Source organism: Xyrauchen texanus, chromosome 1, assembly GCF_025860055.1.
Source record: "Xyrauchen texanus isolate HMW12.3.18 chromosome 1, RBS_HiC_50CHRs, whole genome shotgun sequence".
Taxonomy (NCBI): Eukaryota; Metazoa; Chordata; class Actinopteri; order Cypriniformes; family Catostomidae; genus Xyrauchen; species Xyrauchen texanus.
The window spans coordinates 34,277,096-34,300,507 of NC_068276.1; positions in this window are offsets into that span (position 1 = coordinate 34,277,096).

Here is a 23,412-nt window from a genome sequence, read left to right on the forward strand (position 1 = left end):
GTCTGATAACAGTTTTAAATTGTGGACAAATAAGGGAATAACTTCTTTTTGCACAATCATTGAGAAAGGTGAAATTTTAAGCTTTCAACTATTAAAGGAAATGTTTTTACTAGAAAATCAAGATTTTTATAGATACCTTCAGGTTCGTTTTTATTATGATAAAAAAAATAAAAGGAAAATTCAAAGACAATTTGAATCCACTGATAGACTTGCTTAAGAAGGCATACACATCAGGTACTAGATATAAGATAGTTTCTAAGATATACAAGAGTTTAATAAATATGAAAAAAACACTCTACATGTTACATCAAAGAGAAATGGTTGACAGAAAGTGGAATAATTTTCACTGATGAAGAGTGGTCAACTGTATGGACATTTCAGTGGAAATCAACTAGGTCACAAAATTGGAAGGAGTACTGATGGAAAAACATTGTTAGATATTTTATAACACCAATACAAATGGCCAAATACAGTAATAACACTCCAAAGTGTTGGCAAAACTGTGGATGTAATGATGTGGATGTAATGAAGCAAACAATTACCATATATTTTGGGAATGTCTACATATTCAAGAATATTGGAAAGTAATACAGGATGCTCTTGAACATATTTTTAGAGGAGACATGCCTCTAGAATGCAAATTACTGTATTTTGGTTGTGTATGTTCAGATAGAGTAGCAGCAGATAATAAATACCTGATGGGTGTGCTTTTAGCAGCCAGTAAGAAGGCAATCACACGCAAATGGTTAAAACAAGAGAGACCAACATTAGATGACTGGATAGATGTGACCATTGAGATTTATATGATGGAAAAGATAACTTTTGTTGTTCATTTGAAGAAAGATGTTTTTCTGGAAAAATGGAGGAAATGGGTTGAATATGTATCAGAAAGAAGGTCAGATTTTTCTTCCTTTTTGTACCCTTATTTATTTATTTATTTTTATTTATTTTCTGTTGTAAAAGAGAAAAAAATGTATACTTTGAGACAATTGAACAAACCTGGAGTACAATTTATATTTAAAACACATTAGGTAATTGTACACTCACCTAAAGGATTATTAGGAACACCTGTTCAATTTCTCATTAATGCAATTATCTAATCAACCAATCACATGGCAGTTGCTTCAATGCATTTAGGGGTGTGGTCCTGGTCAAGACAATCTCCTGAACTCCAAACTGAATGTCAGAATGGGAAAGAAAGGTGATTTAAGCAATTTTGAGCGTGGCATGGTTGTTGGTGCCAGACGGGCCGGTCTGAGTATTTCACAATCTGCTCAGTTACTGGGATTTTCACGCACAACCATTTCTAGGGTTTACAAAGAATGGTGTGAAAAGGGAAAAACATCCAGTATGCGGCAGTCCTGTGGGCTGAAAATGCCTTGTTGATTCTAGAGGTCAGAGGAGAATGGGCCGACTGATTCAAGCTGATAGAAGAGCAACTTTGCCTGAAATAACCACTCGTTACAACCGAGGTATGCAGCAAAGCATTTGTGAAGCCACAACACGCACAACCTTGAGGCGGATGGGCTACAACAGCAGAAGACCCCACCGGGTACCACTCATCTCCACTACAAATAGGAAAAAGAGGCTACAATTTGCAAGAGCTCACCAAAATTGGACAGAAGACTGGAAAAATGTTGCCTGGTCTGATGAGTCTCGATTTCTGTTGAGACATTCAGATGGTAGAGTCAGAATTTGGCGTAAACAGAATGAGAACATGGATCCATCATGCCTTGTTACCACTGTGCAGGCTGGTGGTGGTGGTGTAATGGTGTGGGGGATGTTTTCTTTGCACACTTTAGGCCCCTTAGTGCCAATTGGGCATCGTTTAAATGCCACGGCCTACCTGAGCATTGTTTCTGACCATGTCCATCCCTTTATGGCCACCATGTACCCATCCTCTGATGGCTACTTCCAGCAGGATAATGCACCATGTCACAAAGCTCGAATCATTTCAAATTGGTTTCTTGAACATGACAATGAGTTCACTGTACTAAAATGGCCCCCACAGTCACCAGATCTCAACCCAATAGAGCATCTTTGGGATGTGGTGGAATGGGAGCTTCGTGCCCTGGATGTGCATCCCACAAATCTCCATCAACTGCAAGATGCTATCCTATCAACATGGGCCAACATTTCTAAAGAATGCTTTCAGCACCTTGTTGAATCAATCCCACGTAGAATTTAGGCAATTCTGAAGGCGAAAGGGGGTCAAACACAGTATTAGTATGGTGTTCCTAATAATCCTTTAGGTGAGTGTACATACCTGTATTTGTAAAGACACTTTGTGATTGCATTGAGCACTATATGTAACCTGAAATATACTATATGATTGTACTCAAATGAATGATCAAAATAAACACAAAATATTTTTTTTTTTTTTTTAAAAACTGAGATGTTCTGCATCATTGTGCGATTGATTAATTAGGAGGACTGATTTTCACTTCATTTTGATTTTGGCTTTTGTGCATGGATGTGTTTTTAAAATGTCAATTGGTATTATTAGTTGTCTGCCACATAATGTATGATGGGTATATGGGGTCTTATTCCTTGTGAAACTGTGTTTTCTTAATGGCATGAATCGCACTGAAGGCCTAGACTTAAAATGCACGAGACGTGGCTGATAGCGTAGTGATATGGAACCGTTATGATGTCAATACCTGGAACTACTTTGTAGCCGTGCATTTACTGGAAAATATTTGCACACCTCAGAACGCCAGTCAACCAATCAGAATCAAGCATTCAACAGATCTGTGGTATAATTTTATCAGGAGATTATAAAATATCATAAACACACATTTTCAGAAATTATGATATATTATAATTATAATTTTCAACCCATTCCAACTGATGCTTCAAAGACTTCCAACATAACCTCTTCTATGTTAGCCAACATAGAAGATAATGTTAATTTGTGACATTCAGATCATTAGAATTCACAGCATTAACACATCACAGAGTTCTGCTGGCCCAAAACTTTCTCATACTGGTCCATTGGCCCATACTTATTGTTGAGCACATTTTTCATTGGAGTGATTTTGCCTTTGCTGAATCAAACAGATTTGAAGACAAAAGGAAAGCTCACATTTGTCATTTACCTCCTGAGGAAATTCTCTCGACTGACTCTTTAAACATTTTAATAGTCAGAAGACAGGATTGAAAAAATTAAAAGCATTAGTTTTTACATTCCGAAGTGGTTATGAAGAAAATAAATACAAAGTATCACTAACACCTTAGGCCTATTACAAGGCAAATTTACATTTATACAAGAATATATAAGGTATTATTAAAAATAAACACCATTAAGCTGATTCGACAAATCTAATGGAATATCTTGGCCTCTCTTGAATACTCTTTACTTGGAACATTGAGTTAATCAAAGCACACATACGTTGTCGTGACAGTTAGTTTGTGCGTGATGTAGCCATCCTTCTTCCACAGATTAAATCAGAGAGAGCACACACACATTTACCCAGACGACCTCGTCTTTGAGATGAAAATGCTTTATTAAAGCAGTTTGTGACATGGGACACAGGAAATGCATGCCAGACACGATAGTTCCCTAACCTTATCATGACCTTTGCAGTGGCCTGTGTGTGTGTGTGTGTGTATATAAGTTAATGTGATTTTAAAAGTCACGTATCTGATGACTCTTTCCATGTGCTGTATTACAATAAGCAAAAGTGAATATTTCTAAGCAAAAAAATCAAAAACTAAACTTACTCAGAGGGTGTTATTGATTTAGTTATTTGATCAAAACTGCTGCTGCTCCCCACCTGAAATGTATTTTTTCTTTTTTATTCCTTTAGAAAGGACAAAAAGTTAGGTCAAATACATGTAGACTCTGAAGCGCTGTTTTTCATTAATGGTTTCATCCCCACTCTTTATCTGTCTATTCTCGCAATGAGTAGGGGTGTAACCCCAGTGTCCTGGCCAAATTCTCCCATTGGCCCTTATCAATCATGGTCTCCTAATAATTCCCATTCCTAAATTGGTTATATAACTGTACTCTCTCCTCGCCACCAACAGCTGGTATGTGATGAGCGTACTGGCGCACTGTGCCGTTGCATCATCCAGGTGGATGCTGCACACTGGTGGTGGGTGAGGAGAATCCCCTGTTCAGTATGTAAAGCGCTTTGAATGTAGTGTCAGAAAAGCACTATATAAATATAACATCCATTCATTCATTCATTCACTGAGACCAAATGGAAAAGAATATGGTGATGTAATGATTGTAATGTAATTTATTTTAACGTCCTTTATGAGAATGAGCTGTTTTATTGCATGTGAATGGCTGATGCGCAGGCTCCAGACTTCTAGTCTCCAGTTAGAGGGTGAGAGGTCAGGATGGTCTGTATGTATCTTTTCGTGAGCTGAGCACAATTATACAGTGGGGTCCAAAGGTTTGAGAAATCTGGGACTTAAAATATAATTTACACCTTTAAACAAACAACATTTTGGGATTATGCAAACAATTTATTATGATTTTTCTTTTAATTTTTAAAATTTAGAAAAATGCAATTTATGCTCTTTTTCGGATTTAAAGGGTTAGTTCACCCAAAAATGAAAATTCTCTCATAATTTACTCACCCTCATGCCATCCAAAATGTATGACTTTCTGTCATCTGCTGAACTCAATCAAAGATTTTTAGAAGAATTGATCTGCTCTTTTGGTCCATAGAATACAATGCAACAGACATAAGTGAATGGGTGTCAACATTTTGAAGCTCCAAAATCCACATAAGGGCAACAGAGGACTCTGGTGGTTAAATCAATGTCTTCTGAAGTGATAGAATAGGTATGGGTGAAAAATAGATAAATATTTTAGTCCTTTTTTACTATAAATTATTTTCCCTGTCCAATCAATTTACACTTTACTTTCTCATTCTCCTGTTTGTGATGATTCACATCCTTCTTGCTTATCGCCTGATATGCAAGAAGGATGTGAATTTATGAATCAAATTCATGACAAAAAAAATTACTTTAACATTTTTAATATATGTTTCTCACCCACTCCTTATATCATGTCTGAACACATGGATTTTACCACTGGGGTCATATGGATTATTTTTATGTAACCTTTATGTGGAGTTTCAAAACGTTGGCACCCATTTAATTGAATTGTGAGGACCTAGAGAGCAGAAATATTTTAATAAATATCTTAATTTGTGTTCTGCAGAAGAAAGTCATATACATCTGGTATGGCATGAGGTGGAGTAAATCATGAGAGAATTTCCATTTATGGATGAATTCACCCATTAAGTATGATAAGGTTATATTAGTAGCAGCAAAATATGGATGAAACAAGAGAGGGATGAGAAAAGAAAAAAAAAGATGAGAGGAAAAAAAAGGTGAGAGAGAAATGGAGGAAGGAGTGGTAGAGGAGAAGAAGAGCTTTTAAAGCAAGCTGAGCTCTCCACCACATCTCACCTCTTATCTTAATAAGTAATGAGTCTGCCATGAGCTGACAATGAAGTATTCAGAGAATAGTTGTAATGTATGGATGTGAATAGAGCAGCCAGGCAGTGATATATAGAGCAAACAGGGATGGAAACAAGTAAGATATTAATGACCCGTTTCCCTGCCAGTTAATGTGGGAGTTACCTGATTACTGTGGGGTGTGTGGGAGGGGGGATGGGCTGGAGGTGGGAGGGTCATGGATGGCTGGAAGGTGAGAATAAGAAGTTTAGAGAGCGGTGGTTTTATGTGTGTGTGTGTGTCACAGGGATTCCTGATCTGTGCCAAGACTGCTTAGTTTAACCTGCTCTACCATGCTCCATATAAAACCTGGCATGAAACAATATACTAAGATTACCTGGAATTAGCTGGAGCTGTTCATCATTATTTCTGTGGTAAAACAAGAACAATAGTTGCCATCTCTTGTAATCTAGTTGAGTATGACAGCCAGAGTTGTACATGGTGAAATGGATTGCAGAATTAATTAGATTTAGCAGATGTTAAGTTTGTTTGTTGTTATGCATTAGACATAGTCTGAGCATAATCCAACCAGATGGAAAACACTTTTCATCAAATGCAGAAATTGTCTAAAAGAAATGGAAGTGGAGCGTAGTTCTAGCGGGAAGACCAGCAGGTGTACATAATCACATCATTAGCTGGGTAACTCCTAGCCAATCGCACGTAAGCCAATGCTTTATAAGTCCGCTCACAATCTATCACATTGCTGTTTCGGTGTGCCAACACTGCAACTAGAAGCGCTTCAACTTCTCCAGGCCACAACCAGTGCACAGCACATCTCTGGAAGCCCGCCTTCCCTTTCCAACAACGTCGTCACTTCATCTCAACTTCTGCCAGCATCAAACCAATGTGGAGTAAACAACCAGCAAACCCGGATCTTCACCCATATCTCATTCACTCAGGAGATCTCTCTCAATCGCATTGCACGACCCGGCGCGGAAGGAGTGCGCACCTCGCGAATCCTGCAAAATCATCGGCCCAGGCAGCAACCGGCTTCCATCAGAAATAAGCTAAGTCATTTTCATAGCCATTAAATGCATTCAGATCTAGTCATGGGTCTAGACCTTCCGTTGCCATGCTACCTGTTCATCACAAAGTTGCAACGCTGCCTGTTCATCATAACGCATTCGCATCAACATCAAAAGCCAGTATTTCATGTCAGCAGCGCATTCACTCTCATAGTATGGCAGGCAATCGCGTAATCTCATGAGGGCAACTCGGTCAAGGTTCATTCACTTGTCATTAACAGTCTGCATGCCCGAGCGTTCCCCATCGGGGAATTAAGATAATTATTCAGGCATATCATCATGTACAGTCAACGCTTATCATGCGGGCTCTCATTACTTCATTCAGTAAGATTCCCCCATTTTGTGGCCGCCTTCGCCAAAATCACGTAACGTGTGTGTTCCAATCCAATTCATCATCCCTGTGCCCTACTCACTAGGAAGACCGAGCCCATGATGTGAGCATTCTGAGGGAGCATGACATTACAATTTCACCTGGTGATGTGCGCCCCCCCTTCACGAGCACAAACCATGCAAATTACATACCCAACTTAAATGGCTGTATCTACTGGCTCCCCTGGAGTATGGACACAGTTGTAGTATCTTTTGAAAGAAGGCACTTTGGGCTTCACTTCTCAAGTTTCAGAATTAATATATGTTGCTATTTTAAAGCAAAAAACTACAATCTCAAAAAAAAAAAAAAAAATGTTGGACTTTGAGATGGGCTCATTCTGTTTAGAAGACTTCATATATAAGATAATATACAGTTTTACAACGGGAATGCTGCTCAGATTGCATAGTCTGTTGAAGAACGACGATGAAGTGTAATTCTTCCAGGCGAGATCTCATGTAAACATAGAGAACATACCAAGATTTATAATTATGTACAAAAGTGCTTCTGGATGTTATAGAATGAACTCTGTCACGGACAATTGACCCAAGCAGGCTGAACTGGATTCATCTGGCGATCGCTATTTCATAATAAGGTATGAAGTCCCGTTTTTGATATTGCATGTTGTCATCCGCACTTCCGTCACAAATAAATAAATAGCTGTTTCTGGAGGACTGCTATCATGCAACAGAGATCGGATATCAACGTCGAACACTTAGAACTTCGCCATGCTTATCATTCCTCAAGGCCACTCTGCCGTTTTTCCGCCTCCCCACACTAGCTCATTCCATAGACAGCCTCTCCTACCCACCAATCGATAATGGCTGGCGAGAATCTCTGGATGACACGCCCCTATTTCTCGGACATGGCTCCCTCCATAGGATTCAGGGGTTGCCGTCTAGGACCATGGTTCTCAGGGGAATGGCCAGAATTATACTTTCTTCAATATAGCTTCCTATGCTCCAGATGTTCTCTTCTCTCGATGCGGCTCAGCGGAGGGAAGAAGAAATGACAACGAGACCCAAGCTTCAAATCCTTCCTCACCATTCGTACAGCACTTCATCATACGGTCCAGCAAACAACCTTCCCCTCTACCCTCCAATAAAATGGTTCTTTACCCTATATGGGGTAAAATATATGTTTGAGTTCAGAAATAGGAAATACATTCCCAGAACCACTGCAGCCTCGTTCCGCGATGATACAGCAAGCTACATTTACAAAAGAAATTTAAAATAGGCCTTTCTTATTCCACACCCATCATCACGGCCAGCGTCATATGGGTTCCCTCCAGAAACTCAAAAGCATCGTAGTCATGCGACAATTCTGCAGGCGTTACTACAATCAATAAACTCCTCGAACCATCATGTTCCCTATGAGACGTCTGACATGGCAGAGCATTTCCTGTAACTTCATCATCCCAGCCAGACACATTCCAGGGTTTTTCAACATAGTCTCAGAGCCCCTCCCTCGCTTCGCAGGAGTTTCACAGACCAGCTCGACGGGCACCCCTCAAGGTATACTGGTATCTACAGTGAAGATGCTCGGCCACTGCTCTCCCCAATCATACCTGAAATGGTCAACTTGACCCAAATCATCAAACAAGCTCAACTCCCCATCAGCCATAAGTTCTCATGCATATCTGGTGGAGGTTGGTGGCTCTTCCCCAGGTCATCCTTACCTACACAATGATTCAATCCAAGCAAGCTCACTGTTCGCAATTACAGCACATAACTATGCCGGCCTAAAGCAAAGATTCTGCTCAACCAGGGGCTCTCAACGGAGTGCCCAAAATCACACTCGAGGACAAAGAGGAAATGCACAGGGATGAAATCAAAAAAAAAAAAAAAAATGCTTTCCCATCGCAAAAGGCTTCACACAACCACGCCAGAGGTATTGCAAATTTCACGTCAAATTCTGAAGCTCGCATCTCTTAATTCCTCCTTCAGAATGAACGCCCAACACAAGACCTGGTTCGTACCAAACTGGATCATCTCTTTTGGGGGTAGTATACTACTTTCTCTCTTTTTGGGGGTAGGCTCCTCGCCCCTGCCTCCTATCACCGGCAGGATATGACGGTTCCGGGTACAACTCCCTCGGACTGCCGGACGGGGCCTACAACAAAGAGAGAGACATCACCTCCTGTTTTACATCTATCAAATAATGGCATCTCAAACTTCAATCAAGCCTGCGTGTCTTCCCAATAGAAGTAATGTTACTTTCCCCAAGGTGGTTTACTGAGTGCTCTTGCCACATGTATACCTCTTGCCTCTATATATGTCCTCTAAAGAAGTGCTGTGGGATCTTGGTGGTCGAGGTGAGCTGCAGATTTTTACAAAACTGGGTGGCCAAAGTCAATGAATTAGTCAAGATTTTGATGCCAGGTGTGGTACAGTACCAGTACAATGCTGGAGAGGAAGAACACGATAGCGCTATTATGAGTGACCAGTTGGTGAAAGTTGATAAATCTTGATTTGTTAAGAGCTGGTCTGAAAGCTTCTCATCAGAAAGTTGTTGGTATTCTTCTTTTCAATTTTGAGCAGGTCTCACTATATTTTCAGCTGTAATTATGGGCTTTTCATGTTAAAAGATATTCAGGTTTATCTTTTGAACGAAAAATGTGAGCCCACACTTTTTTTAATAAAAAAACAAACAGTTTGAAGCAAAAGCTGAACTCTATTGCTCAAATCCTAAATGAACATTTATTCTTTAGGTTTTATTCTTTTAAAATCATCCATTACTGGTGCTTTATAGAATCCAGAAAGAAAGACACTGATCTTGGACTTGTAATGAAACGCATATAACGTTTTACTTAAGAGAACCATTACCTTCTCAAGACCATTTTACAGTGACATGTTTTTTTGATAAGAAGGTATTTTGCTGAATCTAAAATGCTGCAAAGAAGCATTAAAAAAAACTTTATTTTTAAAAGCACATAAGGTCTGTTATATTTATACTTACATTTTTGTATAATTTTGATCTAGGGACAAATTTCTTGGTGTAATGTGATGTTAGGGCTTTTAGTAATTTTATGGCTGGTTACATGTACCACAGGAGGGCAGCAGTGTGACAGGTTACAATAATGTAGTCATCATTTTGAGGAATGTGCAATCTGATTGTGGTCCACTTTCAAACCAACATGTGAATTTTTCAAATGCATTTCCTCTCTCTTTGTATTCATTCGACCTTCCCCCTCTCTTTTATCCTCTTGTTCTTTTTACAGTGCTTTTTTTTTTTTTTTTTTTTTTTTTTTTATTTACTTCTGACCTGTTACTCACTTTTTGAGAATTTGATTTCAGATTAAATTTCAATAGCATAGTAGAATAGATTTGAGATCTAAAGAAATGGTTCCTAAACCTTTCACATCTGCACCCCTTTCTTACTTTTGACTGTTGTCAAACACCCCCACCACCTTATAGTCAAAGTCACATTTTAGTTATAATAGATTTAAAAGAACTTCGACATTAAAATTTAACTTGGTGTTTTATAAAATATTTAGACACATTTGAGTATTTAGTAAATTGCATAAAGTTAATCCTCATTTTGACTTTGTAGGCAACTGAATAGGGCAATTAACTGCTTGCACCAAGCAACTAAGGGTGTAAATATTTGCTCTGACAATGGTTCGATTTGATTATGATTCTTTACTAAGAGATGCATCATAAAATCTGAAATTTGTTCTTAGTTCATTTTGATATGGTCTGATTTTATTTAATTGACTTATGGCAAAAAAATTAATAAACACTCTAAAGATACAACTATTTTAAAGCACTTACTGTATTAATTCCATTACTTAAATTAAGACAGTTTTTATGGTTCAGAAATGTATTAAATATATATATATATATATTTGTTTTCTTTTCTGTTTTGCACTTCTATTGCTGTGTACCATTCTGGTTTACTAATCCGGCACTGCTAATATTGTGGCTTCTTTGATTAATTGCTTGCGTTTATCCTCGTTAGTATGTTGCTTCAAATAAATGTCTGCTTTTTATCTGAATATGTAAATTATACATATACAGTGCATTCATAAAGTATTCAGACTTTTTTCACTTTTTCATGTTGCAGCCTTATGCTAAAATGATTTAAATTATTTTTGTTTCACATCAATCTACACTCCAAATACCCTATAATGCAAAAAACAGATCTTTGATAACTTAGCAAATTTATTAAAAAGAAATGTCACATTGACATATCTAATCAGACCCTTTGCCATGACACTTGAAATTTAGCTCAGGTGCATCCCATTTCTCTGGATCATCTTTAAGATGTTTCTACACTTTGATTGGAGTCCACTTGTAGCAAATTCAATTTTTGGACATTGTTTGGAAAGTCACACACACCTGTCTAGAAAAGGTCTCACAGCTGAAAATTCATGTCAGAGCAAAAAAATTGTAGAGAATGCTACAAGAATGCCAACTGCATTTAAAGTTCCCAAGATCACAGTTGCCTCCATAATTTTTAAATGGAATAAGTTTGGGACAACCAGGACTCTTCCTAGAGCTGGCCTCCCAGCCAAACTGAGCAATCTGGGGAGAAGGTCCTTGGTATGAGAGGTGACCAGGAACCTGATGGTCACTTTGGTTGAGCTCCAGACATGTGTGGAGATGGTAGAAACTTGCAGAAGAACAACCATAACTACAACACTCCACTGCTCTAGTCTTTATAGCAGAGTGGCCAGACACCAGGCACTGCTCATCACCTGCGCAAATACCACGAAGAATGATGGTGGTAGCATCATGCTTTGGGGGTGTTATTCAGTGGCAGGGACTGGGGGATTGGTCAGGGTTGAAGGAAAGCTAAATGCCGAAAAATACAGAGATATCCTTAATTAAAACCTGGTCCAGATTGCTCAGGACCTCAGACTGGGCCGAAGGTTCATCTTCCAACAGGACAATGACCCTAAGCACACATCCAAGACAACGCAAGAGTGGCTTAGGTACAACTCTGCGAATGTCCTTGAGTGGCTCAGCCAGAGCCCAGACTTGAACCCAATCGATCATCTCTGGAGAGATCTGAAAATAGCTGTCTACTGATGGTCCCATTCAACCTGACAGAGCTTGAGAGGATTTGCAGAGAAGAATGGCTGAAAATCCCCAAATCCAGGTGTGCAAAGCTTATAGCTTAATCATCCCCAAAAATACTTGAGGCTGGAATCGCTGCCAAAGGTGCTTCAACTACGTAATGACTTATGGGTCTGAATAGTTATGTCAATGTGATTATTTCAGTTTTTTCTTTTTAACAAATTTGCAAAGTTATCAAAAATATTTGTTTTGCTTTGACATTGTTTATTCAGTCATATATTATGTGTGTGTGTGTGTGTGTGTGTGTGTGTGTGTGTGTGTGTGTGTGTGTGTGTGTGTGTGTATGTGTATATATATACAGTATTACACTCACCTAAAGGATTATTAGGAACACCATACTAATACTGTGTTTGACCCCCTTTCACCTTCAGAAACTGCCTTAATTCTACGTGGCATTGATTCAACAAGGTGCTGAAAGCATTCTTTAGAAATGTTGGCCCATATTGATAGGATAGCATCTTGCAGTTGATTGAGATTTGTGGGATGCACATCCAGGGCACGAAGCTCCCGTTCCACCACATCCCAAAGATGCTCTATTGGGTTGAGATCTGGTGACTCTGGGGGCCATTTTAGTACAGTGAACTCATTGTCATGTTCAAGAAACCAATTTGAAATGATTCGAGCTTTGTGACATGGTGCATTATCCTGCTGGAAGTAGCCATCAGAGGATGGGTACATGGTGGCCATAAAGGGATGGACATGGTCAGAAACAATGCTCAGGTAGGCCGTGGCATTTAAACGATGCCCAATTGGCACTAAGGGGCCTAAAGTGTGCCAAGAAAACATCCCCCACACCATTACACCACCACCACCAGCCTGCACAGTGGTAACAAGGCATGATGGCTCCATGTTCTCATTCTGTTTACGCCAAATTCTGACTACCATCTGAATGTCTGAACAGAAATCGAGACTCATCAGACCAGGCAACATTTTTCCAGTCTTCAACTGTCCAATTTTGGTGAGCTCTTGCAAATTGTAGCCTCTTTTTCCTATTTGTAGTGGAGATGAGTGGTACCCGGTGGGGTCTTCTGCTGTTGTAGCCCATCCGCCTCAAGGTTGTGCGTGTTGTGGCTTCACAAATGCTTTGCTGCATACCTCGGTTGTAACGAGTGGTTATTTCAGGCAAAGTTGCTCTTCTATCAGCTTGAATCAGTCGGCCCATTCTCCTCTGACCTCTAGCATCAACAAGGCATTTTCACCCACAGGACTGCCGCATACTGGATGTTTTTCCCTTTTCACACCATTCTTTGTAAATCCTAGAAATGGTTGTGCGTGAAAATCCCAGTAACTGAGCAGATTGTGAAATACTCAGACCGGCCCGTCTGGCACCAACAACCATGCCACGCTCAAAATTGCTTAAATCACCTTTCTTTCCCATTCTGACATGCAGTTTGGAGTTCTGGAGATTGTCTTGACCAGGACCACACCCCTAAATGCATTGAAGCAACTGCCATGTGATTGGTTGATTAGATAATTGCATTAATGAGAAATTGAACAGGTGTTCCTAATAATTGTGTGTGTGTGTGTGTGTGTGTGTGTGTGTGTGTGTGTGTGTGGGTGTGTGTGTGTGTGTGTGTGTGTGCGCGCATAATATAGTTGCATAATGAGGATGTCTTCAAAAATGATGTCATAAATAGTTTTCATTTAGCAATTAACATCATACAAAGTCCAGTAAACATAAAAAGCTAAATCAGTATTTGGTGTGGCCATCTTTGCCTTTAAAACAGCCCAATTCTCCTAGGTAAACTTGGACACAGTTTTTCTTGGCAATTGGCAGATAGGATGTACCATATTCTTGGAGAATTCACCACAGTTCTCTTATTATTTAAACTGTCTCAAATGCTTCTGTTTTTATTTTTTCAGAAATTGTTTGAGGAACATGACAAAGGTGTTGACATGGCCTCCAAATTCCCCAGATCTCAGTCCGATTTAGCATCTATGGGATAAGCTGGACCAAGATGTCGGATCCATGGGGGCCCCAACATACAGGACTTAAAGGATCTGATGCTAACGTCTTGGTGCCAAATACCAAAAGAAACCTTCAGAGGTCTTGTGGAGTCCATGCCTCTACGGGTCAGAGCTGTTTTGGTGACACAAAGGGGACCTACACTATATTTGGCAGGTGGTTTTAATGGCGTGCGTGCGTGCGTGCGTGCGTGCGTGCGCAAGCAAACAAGTGTAACTGGAGGAACATTTTTCGCGCACCCCTAGGAGTGTTTGCACTGCTGTTACATATGATTGATAGCTGTAGTAGTTGCAGATGGAATATGGAACATGAGGCTTAGAAAAACACTGACGTTATGGATTAAAAAGTTCCGTTCTGGAATAACAGTGGCACGTGGGATGCTTGGAAATGCCATTTCAAGCACTGGAGAGGTCAATAGTTACAATATCTTTCTCTGTGAAAAAGAGAAAAAAAGAGTAAAGAGACTTGGCCGCACTGTCACAAATTGCTTCCAGATTCTTTCTCAAACTAAATTATTTCTGAAATTGAGTGCAGACTCTAACACTGTTCCTGCGGAATCAAACAGAGGACTTTGAAGTGCAGAGTACAGATTCGCCCATGGAATCGGAGAGCTACTCAAGCCCTTAAAGTTCTGCCTCATTTACACTATCATTCGCTAACTCCCCATTTTAGTTTGCTTTAATTTTCAACAACAAAGGGAAGATCAGGAATGATTTTTAATCATGGAAAATTTGAGGAATGCTTTTTTCTGCCATTCTGTGTGGAAGTGGAATATGCCGAGAGGCTGATTCACTCCATATTTGGGTGGATTGTCTGATCAAGCACACTTTTATCAAAGTACAAATAGAGCATTTAGTTCAAGTAACTATCTGTGAGGACAGAGTTAAAGCATTCTACATGATAAAGGCTACATACTGTGCGTGTGTGCCTGCGTGTGTGTGTTTGGGGGTAGGAGGGACATCTGTATGTCTCCAACTTGTAGGATAATTAATTGAAAACGGCATGTTCCATACAACAGTTTGCTCTATGCTTTCTTAAAGCATTCTCGGAATTTGTCAAATTTAATCTCAGCAGAAATTGACATGGTATGACTGATCCAGTTACATGATTATGCATGACAACATCTCGTAGATTTAACAGATTATATTTTAGAGTATAATGTTTTAAGATGAACCGATTACATTAAGTAGCATAGCATTGTATTTTAATACAGTAGTTAGTCTCAGCTTCTGTTCTTTTATGTGTTGTCTTTTTTTCTGAATAAAGTTTGTATTTTTTTTCAGTTTCAAGTGCTGTCCCATAATTCTTTCCAGAAAGCCTTTACTTAGTTTTACTTATAAAGCTCCTAAACACTATATGTATAAGTATATGGTATAAAATAGGGATGTTAATTAATAATTAATAATTGATGATTGATTATTTTTCATTAATAATTTGATCGATTAAGCTTATTGTTTGTTAATACATTTTTTCACTAATGCGTTCATTAAACTTGCCAACAGGTAGAGAGAAGACAGCCATCTACCTCTAGTGGGCGCATTGCCGCTTGCACACTGCATAACACATCCTGTCAGCAATATAATAAAAAAAACAGACATTCATCCTTAATTTCTTGCTAATCGAAATTAAGACTGTTTCTCTATAGATGAACATTACGTTTACTGCATAAACCGTGATAATATCGAGAAGGTGCTGTTCCCTTTACAAAAAGCTTCACTATGATGCTGCACTTTTGCTAAGCGCTATGGGGAACAATCCTGCATTGTGAACAGCTGTGAATTTGTGTGTAACACGTCAATGAACATTGACCGGAATTTATAGCCTTGGCTGGTGATGATCATTAGATGCACCTGTGGCTAGGCTATAAAATAGAGGCGTCACCAGCGTGTCATCAGATATTTTTCATTCAGAGCATACTGTGCTGTGTGTCTCACAAACCTGCTAAAGAAACTTTCTTCCCTTTTGTTAGGAGTTAGAAATTGTTAGGCAGTGCGCAGAACTTTCTTTCCTTGCTTGCTCGTTCGTGGAGGAAACCTTATACCTCGTGCGTTCACGTGCCCTCGACGTCGTTATATTCAGCTATCGTGGGTGCTGAGGCGCGAGGGTATTCAAGGATGCCGCCGGTCGAAGAGTCACTTGCGGGTTATCTCTCGTCGGGTTCAGCATCATCTTTGAAAAAACCTGCTCTCCCCTCTAAGCCATGCAGAACTACCTCCATGCTAGTGGGGAGGGCTTATCAAGCAGCAGGTCAGGCTGGTGCTGCGCTGCACACCATGGCTGTGTTACAGGCGTACCAGGCTGACCTGCTAAAAGATCTGAGTGTGGGTGAAACTCTCGATGAAGAGGCCTTTTCAGAGCTTCGTCGAGCTACGGATTTGTCTCTCCGTGCGACCAAGCAGTCAGCCCATGCCATTGGCAGGTCTATGTCCGCTTTGGTCAGTACGGAGAGGCATTTATGGCTTAACCTTTCAAGCATCCGAGATAAAGACAGAGTTTTCTTATTCGATGCCCCGGTTTCGCCTTCTGGTCTCTTTGGAGACGTCATGAATACGGTTATCTCCAGATTCCAGGAGGCGAAAAGTCATGAGGAAGCCTTTGGGCAGTTTCTTCCTCGCCGCACTCAGGGGGCGGGGCCATCGGCCACCCAGTCTCGCCCCGATTCTGCTAGGAGAGAGGCTCAAAAACAGAGCGTGGCGAGTCGTGCTCCCCCTCGTAGGGACTGGGGACAGGCTCGTCACCCTCAGCAGCCGCTCAAGAAAGACCTCAGGGCTGTGATTTCTAAAAGAAAGAAACCCTGACGGTCTTGTACCCAACCTCGTGAGGGTAGTTCCCTTCGGGACGGGGCACGTGTATCATCCACTTCGGCCCTCCCGATACCCTCAAGAAACCACTTCACTCCCGCCGCCTTTGGTGTTTCGGGTGATAGAGGCTTCCAACAAAGAGTTGGTTGTACTGTTGCTTCCTGCCTTAATCCAGGACTCAGAACACTCAACACCCCCTCAACAGGAAGTGTTGAAATTAGTACCCATCTCAGAAAACCTGGCAGCGTGGAAACTTCTGCCAGGTATTTCTATATGGGTTCTAAAGACAGTAGAAACATATGGGCGTCCAGGGATCAATCTGGACTTCAGGGATCAATCTTCTTCAAGACAATTACTCCTGGAAGATGGTGCAGTTCCCACTTTGTTGGGACAATCTGGCGTTTCAGAAATACAACCTGTAAGTATGCTTGATTATTTGTCTGGAATTATGTGCTACTCAGTGTTCAAATGCAGAGTTTTTTGTTGTAGCTACGGTATACACCCAAGGCACAGATGTAGGCCTAGGCTAACCTGCTAGCTAATGTTATGTTTGAAATAGATTTGCTAATCAGATACGGCCCACTTTTACCTTCAGTTGTGTAGAATTATGCAGATTGTTTGTTGTTCTTACGATCATGAATAGTGATCAAGTGTGGAGATGGATTTATTTTTACAAATGGTAATTTTATGTCAGCAATCCACGGTAGCTTACTTGTTATGGAATGATTTTGTTTTGGGGTTTACTCTTCAGTTGTTGACTGGCTTTACCTAAAACTGTGTGATAAAATGGTCAAATCTCAAGAATCTTCTATAATTATATTATTACAAGCTGTAATGTTACGCCACTATCCATGGTAGTGCACGGCTAACTTGCTCACTAACCGGGAGTAAGCCTCTGTTCATAGCTCAGGCAAAAAAAGTTTGGCTACACACATTCCAGCAAAATATGACTAACTTCGATGCACAACGTGTCTTTTACTTGAAGCTTTGTCAGGTTCAGAATAATCAACAGTGTACTTGTAAGAAATCTACAAAAGTAAAACTTACCACTGTGAAAGGTCCTGCTCAAGTCGTGCTTGTGAAGGTGGTTCGGGACGATCAGCTTGTTCTTCCAAACTTTCATTATTGGACTCGGTCTAGAGCTGGTTACGGCAAAAACTGACACCACTGTTACCATTATTACAATAGTGTTTACAGCTGTTAAGGAAGCCTGAAACTCAGTTATGGTAAGAGGCATTACATTTCAGACACATGCTCTACCAGGTTGACCAGTCACAACAGACTGGGCCAGCTGATCAATCAGAGCAGACTGGGCTTTTATGAAAGTGGGGCTTTAAAGAGACAGGACCTAAATCAGAGTGTTTGGGCAGAGGATGAAAACAGGTTTAGCAGAAATATACAGTATGAGAAATATAATGTGTTTTTTGAACATTAAAGCATATAAACCTATTGTAGTTGACCCCAAGATAAAATCTTGAACCTGTAAATTAGCATAATATCGGTGCTTTAATTCACAAATTCATAGCAAGCACAGTCTAAATGTATAAAAAACATGTCATATGTTTTATAATTGTTGTGTGCATACTTTCTCATTCACAGACAGTCACAAACTGACAAATTACAGGCTGTTGACATTGAACATGTTTTTTGAGTGTGTCTCAGCTGTTTTTCAGTTGTTTTCTGAACACTATGGACAAATATCTTTGACCATTGTGCTGCATCTCTGTTTTTTTTTCGTATCTTGTGCGGGACCAGCATATTTTTAGGGACTGTTTCAAGTTAAAAAAACCTTTGAAAAAGTGATCTCAGGACACCTGCTTTCTGTTTCTTTCCTTGTGCTTCATCCGTTTGTTTCATTTTGAGCATCTGGCTTTTTTTTTCTTTTTTTTTTTAGCATAGGTGTCACAAAGATTAAACATTCTGAAGAAGTTTAGGTTTCAGAGAGGATTTCATGTGACTTACACATGCTTCCTTATTGTTATTCACAAAATTTCAGCACTTGTTTAACAATGAGCCAGTGTTTTTTGAAACTGTGTATGTTAACTGTTACTTATACTGTTGGTGTAATGGCCTCAAAGAATTGTTATTTAATTTGTTTCATGTCTTTATGTTTATTGTAAATAATTTCACTAATATGTTAAGAGGATAATGTATGGCAAACCTAAGAAAATATATACTGTTGGGGGCGCTGTAAGAAGTAGAGACTATAGAGTAAAAATATAGAGAATAAGAAAAGTTTTCTGCCCTGAATCTGTTGCAGAAACAAAAGAGAAAACAACTGGGGCAAATAAATCTACAGAAAAGAAAAAGCTTGTCATTGTCCAAGGGGGGCAACATTATGTTGCCTTCAATGCTTTGATGGTTCTGTTCTGGTTACACAGTCTCTGGTAAAGGCCAGGTTTGGGCTTCAACTTAATGCCTGTGCAGACTTTTACTAAGAACTAATGCTATATGCAGGCCCAAACAGAATTTGCTGTCTTTTTCACATTTTCTGCGCAGATTTTGGCATAATCTCTGTGGAATCCTACTGAATTATTTAAACGAAGTAAAAAGTGTAAAACAGAGAGTACTGTAGATTTGTAGACCTTAAGCTTCTTTTCCACCATGACAAGGTTAAAAAAATGTCCCATTGTTTTGCTGCAAAATAAGGATTTGAATGGACTGACTGAGCAAGTAATCGATCGACAATGAGTCGCTATGCCACTAAAGCTGTTCCACCAGCACGGTTCTCTTTTCTGAATACTGTTAGCAAACCATGCTGAGAAATATGGGCCAGGAAAGGTTTGAAATCATACCATACTGAAATATATTAAAGTAAAAATGCTACTGGAACTGTGACTCACTCTGCATAGAACCGTTCAGCCCAATGTATTTTTTATTTTTTTTCCAGAAATCTATTGAGTTTTTGGATGAATTTAGCATGAAAATGAACTTTCTTGACTACTCTTCTTCATCCGGATTGGCTGTAATGAAGTTTATTCATATTAGCATGTCAATGGGGTTCATGCCCTGTCAGCAGGCTTTGAGTTATTACCCTAACTCACACCCTTTGTTGTTTTTAAGTTTTGACATCCAGGTTTAAAAATATATTGGTGTTTATGCAATGCACTCTATAAAGATCCATCATATGGTTTTGTGTGTGTGTGTGTGTGTTCCCAGCAACATATAAATATGAAGCAATAGGACCATCTGTTTGAATTTCTTTCTGTCTCCCATGAGAAACCCATCTGCTTTTAAATTATCAATTACAGTTCACATACGCACGCACGCGCACACACACACACACACACACACACACACACACACACACACTAACCCCTCACTGTGACTGGCAACATCACAGCTCTGCTAACACCCCACAACCTCCTAGACACCCTCCAACTCTCTCTATCTCTCTCTCACATACATAAACACATACACACAAATCACTCTATCTTCCCTATTTGAGAACATGTTGGAGCATGTTCATTTGAAAGAAGATTTTTGGCTTCCTGCTGGCATGTTCAGTGAATTTTCTCTCTTGCCCAAAAAAAGACATAAAAGAATAAGCAAAAAAGAAATAGGTTTAACATTATGGACTGAGACAGCCCACGGACGGGCCTGTAAATGTACAAAATAAAAGTAGCCGATGCACAAAACTGCTGTGTGTACATTGGTACACATGCCACATATCTTTGGAAAGCTACATTTCTTGATTTTCTATTGATATAAACCATTTTAAGATACAATCACAACAGCAGGTACAATCTATATCTTTGTCAGACCACCAACATATAAGCAACTCACCTATGAAGCCTCAAAGTGTTGATTCATTGTCAAATGTCCAAACGAACAAATCAAGTAAAATGTTTAGTCCAAATAACATTATTACATCAATAAATATCCACGGACTCTTGTTGCATCATTTCAAAGCACCTGGCAGCTGTACCTAATCTTTCACATATTATCGGTAATAACTCCAGTATCAAAATGGATGCTGCACTCTGACCTTTCGATTGACACCTCATTTGACCCATTAGGAGCTTCCTATTACAGTCTGTGTGGAATGTAAGGGCCTCCCCCCTTTCCTTTGTTTCCTGATCAAACCAATTACAACCGAGAGTGTGAATGACTGGCGCATCGTATAGCCAATGAAATTCTGAAAACAGTGATATGCAGCTTTATTGGGAAGATTAGAGCATGGTTCTGTAATGTGTGTGCGCAAAGTTGTCTTGCCATTACCGAGTGTTTTGTGCATCTGTGTGTAAAAGCTGAAAAGTGTTGTTTTGGAACTGTTTACACATTTGGAGATTTAAATATGGCAAAATGGACGCGAAAAACAGGATTTTCGCCCCAGGATGTGATATAAGAAGGCATTCATTGTGAAAGCGATGAGTCTGAAGATGAAATTTCTGAAAACAATACGGATTCAGAGGCAGAGGAAATGTTTATGGAGAGATGAGACATTGCTCTGGACAAGTAAGTGTTTTCTTGTGTTTTATAACATATATTACTGTATATTCCGCATAAATAAGCTTTAGTTTGAATAATGAATACAAATTTTGTAATTACCCTTTGTCGTGTGTTTCCTCAGTGAGTGTTTGAACTGTTTGTGGAGTTTTTTGTATTTGTTTGTGCGTGTGTGATGTTTTAGTTCATTGTTTGTTTCAGATCTGTTGACATGCTATATAGATGTTTTGTATATTTACTGTAAGTAAATATATATATATATATATAAATATATATATAAGTAGAAAATAAGAATATATGTTGTGTTTGAGAGTCTCTTTGTTACAATGTTGAATTCATGGGGGAGGTGTATCTATTTGTTCCATAGTACATTGGCAAATTATACAGTATTTACAGTAAATATACATACAATAATACATATTTACACACTCGAAAAGAAAAACTATATATATATATATATATATATATATATATATATATATATATATATATATATATATATATATATTAGGGCTGGGCAAGTTAATGCGTTACTATCGCGTGAACGCATTAATTAATTAACGCCGACAATTACTTTATCTCGCATTAACGCATTTTTTATTATTATTATTATTATTTAGAAATTCTGTTGCTCACTCGCTCTGAATACACATACAGACAAACCATGGGTCACAGGAGGGGTGGGCTGTTGATCAGTACTGGCTTGGGATGGGCGTCATCATGCGTCTCAACCAATGAGAACCACATGAACCAGAACAGAAAAGAACTGGCGGGGACAGAAAAATGGAGAAAGGTACAGAACTCTTACATGGACATTTTCATTTTAAATATCTTCCAGACGGCGGAGTTGATAGAACCAAAGTTATTTGTAACCACTGCAAAGTTGAATTTTCTTATCACCGGAGTACTACGAGTCTGAAATATCACTTAAATGCATTACACACTGTTGATGCAAGCAAATCACCCTCCCAAACAAACAGTGCAGGGAGGCTTCGGCAGACTACATTGGATGCAGCGTGTGGGAGAAGTATAGATAAACAAAAGCAAGACAAGTTAACAAATGCCATAGCGAAGTGGATAGCTACAAACTGCAGGCCGATTAGTATTGTGGAAGATGTCGGTCTGAGGAACGTTCTGAGGATCGCAACGAATGACAGCACGTATGATCCTCCCTCAAGACGCACCATCACAAGAAGAATACACGAGTTGTATGAAAAGGAGAGGACTACAAAAGCGACAGCGTTACAACGTGCACCAACTGTTGCTCTCACTGGAGACTACTGGACATCGCTGGGTAACCATAATTACCTCGGAGTTACAGTGCATTATATTGATGAACAGTGGGAGCTGCATTCACATGCTCTGACTGTAATGAAAACAGAAGACAGACATTTTGCTGAAATGTGCGCGCAACATTTTATTCATGTTGCACAGCAGTGGAACGTTTCAAATAAAGTCAGCACACTTAGCACAGATAGTGCAAGAAATATGATCGCTGCTGCGAGACATCTACCTTTTGAACACGTACCCTGCGTCGCGCACAGTCTCCAGCGTTCTGTCACAGTATCTCTGCAGAACAGTGTGTTTGACAGTGTCTTGGCCAAATGCAGAAAAGTTGTGGGCCACTTTAAACACAGTCCAGCAAGTGCTGCAGAATTAGAACAACAACAAATTGAACATGGACAAAAGGAGTCGCTTATACAAGACATTCCAACCAGGTGGAATTCGACTCTGGAAATGATAAAAAGCGTCTGCAGAAACGAACAGCCACTGAGAGATGTCCTCACCACACACAACACCAAGATTGTCATGCCAACTACAGCTGAAATGGACAAACTGCAGAGGTTGGAAACGCTACTGGAGCCTTGCAGGTATATTTTACATCATATATTTCTCACTGTCCTGTCTGAGTGCTTGTGAGAGAGAAATAGAGTGTCTGTATGAGTATAAATATAGCATGAATATGTAGAGGACATTTTTTGTGTATAAGTAAGTGAATGCAATACATTTTGACTGAAATATTTTTTTCTGTTGCGGGTATGTTACTGAACTTCTGGGAGGAGAAAAGTATGTTTCATGCTCTGTGGTTCTGCCTGCTTTTGGCCATCTCTCTCGGGTGATGGAGAGCTCAGATGATGACCCTGCCTATGTGATCAAATTCAAGTCTACATTCAGAACAGACCTGGAGACACGCAAGGAAAATGCCAACATTGCATATCTGAAGATTGCTACAGCATTGGACCCG